This window comes from Nicotiana tomentosiformis, chromosome 11 (genome assembly GCF_000390325.3).
Source record: "Nicotiana tomentosiformis chromosome 11, ASM39032v3, whole genome shotgun sequence".
Classification (NCBI taxonomy): domain Eukaryota; kingdom Viridiplantae; phylum Streptophyta; class Magnoliopsida; order Solanales; family Solanaceae; genus Nicotiana; species Nicotiana tomentosiformis.
The window spans coordinates 48,255,142-48,259,831 of record NC_090822.1 but is presented as its reverse complement, the minus strand read 5'-3'; positions in this window follow the sequence as shown (position 1 = coordinate 48,259,831).

Here is a 4,690-nt window from a genome sequence, read left to right as displayed (position 1 = left end):
TACTTGAAACTTACATGAACACCGAGGGATTCGCTCCCTGGAGAGAAGTTTAGCCAACATACCTAGCTCTGAGCTTTCCTTAAATTACTACAATGTTCCGAAAATCCTAGCAACTTCAATTTATTTAGAGACATAAAAACATTGAACCTTAATTAGGAAGATATTCGTGGGTTCAGCTCATTTAAATATTTCATCAAACACTAGGTTGGCATATTCGACTATAGGGTCCTATGGTGTTATTCCTACACCACACAAGCAATCCCCACTTCAATAGGTCACCCATATATACTCTACAACCTCCCTACAACCTTCATTGGTACATGCATGCATCATTAACCAACTCTTACCCTCAAAACCATTTTCCTCACTACCTATTCCCAAACTAAATTTCGAAATTGAAGGCTAGCGCTAGAACCTTACCTATTTAGTAGACAATTTTGCAAGCTTTCTAGTCAATTATCCAAGGCTTGAGCAAAAACTGGAAGTGGAAGGTGTTGGAGCTCTTCCTTCTCTCTAGAGTTCCTCTGCTCTCTCTTAAAATATCAGAATTCCCCTTCAAAAATGGTCCCTTAAATCTATTCATAAAAATAGAGTCGGGTAAAATTTTCCCAAACTTAGGCCAATTAAGCCGGGTCTGCGATCGCAGACCAAAACACAAAACGGGTATGCGGCCTGCAAATGGTGGTGTTGTGATTAGATGGTCCCAGAACAGGTCTTGGCCTGGTCAAGTTTGCGACCATTATGTGTCCCGCAGAATAGTTTTGCGGTCGCATAACGCGCCGCGAAGTCTCCCTTCGGAATTCTTCTTGCTGGATATGCGAGGGATTGTGCGGCTGCATAATCAACCGCAATATTCTCATCAAAATTTGGCTTGGGCCCTCTTGCATTCTGCGGCGGGTCTGCGGTCCGCAAAGTGATTCTGCGGCCGCATAGTGGACCACAGAAATGCCTTGTTCTGCAAAAATTTTCTTCCAACTCCCCGATGCACTGTACAACGCAAAAAGTCCATATCGTGGCGCGCAAGGTTGCCGTGAAGAATTTCTACAAACCTCTAACACATAATCCTACCTCGGTACCATGAAACCCCGGGTACTAGGTGAAATTTTATGAAGCCTTACAGTTGACATTTTGATTTTCATTGAATAGAAGCTTTATTATTCGAAATTAATTCCTATAGCTTTTATTTATGATATTAAGTTATTTTGGCTAGATTCGATCCGTTCGGAGATTATTTTACACAGGAAGGGCTTCTTAGACTTTTGATTTAGCTTCTTTGAGATAAGTATCTTGCCTAACATTGTATGGGGGAATACCCCTTAGGATTGGATTTGATTGTACTATTTAAATTATATGGAAGTCGTGTTCATGAGGTGACGAGTGTGTGCACGGTCTTATATGTAAAAATTGACCGGTTTAGAGTCTTAGGTTACTTATAAGCATTTAATTGAAGTGTTATTAATTGTTCTACCTTTCGTTGTCAAGTTTATTCTTACATGTTTTGCATGAAGTAGTTATTACATGTTCTAATTTCCATTGTCGATCTTACTCTTATATGCATTTATTAGTAGTTGTTGTTATATGCTATTCTTTCCATTGTTGAGTTATTCTCATGCATTTAGTCGTAGTTGCTATTTCATGCTACGTCTCATATTGTTGAGCTTATGTTATGCATTTGAATTTGAAGTTTCCATTTCATGGAAATACCTTCATTGTTGAATTATGGAACTTGTACTTGTTGAGAACTATTGACACATTTGTGGTTGAAATTGTTGGTTATTGGAATACCTTTCCTTGTTGAGTTATTCCTCATTCATTTTGTTGTTATTGAAATTCTTGTACATGTTGTGGTTGAGCCGTGGGCTATGTGTTATGGTAACATTGGTGTTGTTGCCGTTTTTGGTAGGTTGTGGCGTATGGGCACTTATGGTGCGAGTTGTGATATTGATATGTATACGGTGGTATAAGGCTAGGGGTTGATACCCATGTGGTGAGATAAGGTGGGCTTGATAGGTGTGTTGCTAATAGGGAACTACTTGAAGCCATGTGGTGAGATAAAGTGGGCTAAAACGCATGTATCTATTTCGGAAAAAAAATGATTTTCAAAACTAAATGTAAGGCTCACGCGGCGATATACGGAAATATTGTGATTATGACTTGTTAAATGTGGTTTTGAAGAGGTACCTCAGTTGTGATTCTTGTTGTATATCTTTTGTTGGGACAACATGTTGATTTGAATGGTTATTGTTCTTCCTTCAATCATTCATCCTCATTTTGCTTGTGTTTGGTTATTCGTTTTTGTCTTGGTATTGGAATGATTTTGGCTTCTTGTGTGAGTCATGTATTCTATGTGATTTTTTAAATTGCTTTAACATGCCAATCTCACTTGGTAAATTGATTGTCAATGTGAATTTAATTGCGTTGAGTCATTAAATCATATTCTGTTGAGTTGTTGGTAACATAACGATTTAAATAATAAAATTATTGACATCCTTTATTCTATGTGTCTATTAAGATAGAACTCTCTATCTCACTCGGTGCCTTATTATTTTAAATGGTTATCGCCCTTTTACTATAATTCAGTTCTAAAATTATACTCAACAACCTGTAGATTGTTCACCTTACTTAAAATTGTTATCACGTTTTTCTTTTAACAAATTCTATATTTAATTCGTTAATCTAACTAATGTTTTTCTTTGTTTGAATATGACATTATACTCAATTTTATAGAGTTCTAAAATAAACCCATATGATACTCTATTTTGTTTAAATTGTATTTTACTTTACTTTAATTCATTTTTAAAATAAACTCATTATTTCATTTGGCGCCTTACTTTATTCAAGATTGTTATTGTGCTTTATCGTGCTTAAATATAACTCTGGATCATTTTAATTGATATTTGTTATGGTTGCAATGTACATGGTAGCACGTGGGCCTTGTCGTGTACAGGGAATTGTTATTGTGGGCACGAGATTCCATACGTGTAAGATTTGGATATTGTGGTCCATGATTTGAGATTTATGAGGTGTGGTTCCTTAGGGTAATTCATGTTTTAGGCCCATGCATTGTTAACGATTTGATTATTTGAGTTGTCATTGGTTCCTCTTTATTTGAGTTCCTCATATCTCATCAGTGTTCTGATGATATTACTTCTCTATTACCCATTTACTACTTGCTACCATTTGCATTTCTATTATTTCGTTGTTGGTTGTAAATCAATAATCTTTCTGCCGTTAGCCTTACATTGATGTTTTTTCCATTGTTAGCTTCATGCATATCTTGTACAGGTTTCTATGCCTAGTAGGTATCTTCATCTGGCCTCGTCACTAGTCTACCGAGATTAGGCTTGATACTTAGTGGGTACCGTTGTGGCGTACTCATGCTATGCTTCTGCACATTTTTGTGCAGATCTAGGTATTTTTTATTGTGATGTTTAGAGTTGCGTCTGCGCGGAAGTGATTTAAGATATACTTGCTTGACACTTGTAGGCCTCGGAGTCACTATCTTACTTCCTTATGGGAAATGTATAATATTGGCCATTGTAGTTATGTATGTCATTTGCTGGTTTATGATTTAATAATTAAATAGTTTAATTATGTTATTAACTCATCATGTGTTAGGCTTACCAAATCATAGAGACTAGATGCCATCACGATATCCTAAAGTGGGAATTTAGGCTTGTGATAAATTGGTGTCAGAGCTCTAGGTTCATAGGTGCTATGAGTCATGCGCAGATTTAGTAGTGTCTTACGGATCGGTACAGAGACGTCTGTACTTATCTTCGAGAGGCTACGAAACTATTAGGAAATTCCACTCCTTTCATTCCTTCTCGTGCGACATTGATTCAGCTTGAAACATAGATCTTATATTCCTTTACATCCACTCAGTATCAGCTATGCTCTGACGGGTTGGAATACTGCAGATGGGGTACGAGGAGGCCATGGATTCTCGATCATTGTCTCAAGTATTTATACATACTGAGGACGCAGACGTGTTGGTTGATCTTCAGTTGTTCATGTGTGGGATGCAACGAGTTCTTATATATGATTTGTGTTGTACGAGCTTATGAAGGTTCGTATTGTGGATCATCGGATATTGTGTCCTATGGCTTCATGCCAAGTGGGGGAGTTTACTATCGTCGATCTGATTGCATGGGCAAGTGTTATATCAGCTTTGGGTCTGAGGTATATATGCGGTATATTTGTATTACTGCTAAATATATATTTTAGTATCAGAGATGTTAGAGAAGCATATTCAGATTCACAGTAGGTCTCTTCATAGGACGATGTGGTTCGTGCTAGGATCTCCCGCACCGAGCTTTGGTTAGAATCATTGTGTACCAACGAGGAGAAGTGTTAACTTGAAGACAAGTTGGCGAAGATTCGAGGAAGTGGGTGAGCATGGTAGTGTTGGGTCGGTATGCTAATAAAGGAAATTGGTTCTTTTGGTATGGTAATGACTTGCCGACATTTTTGTGGCAGTAATCTTAGGTTTGACGGCTTGCGTGACTTTGTTAAGTTGGGGAAGTTCAGTTCTGATAGCTTTGCGGTGGCAGACAGGTCTCGAAGAGTTCTTGATAGTGTCGACCACGGCTTGAACTAGATGTTTGCTACTGACATAAGGAACATGTTGCATGTTACGACTTTTGCATGGATGGGGTCACAAGTTTTAGACAGCATGGATGATTTCAGA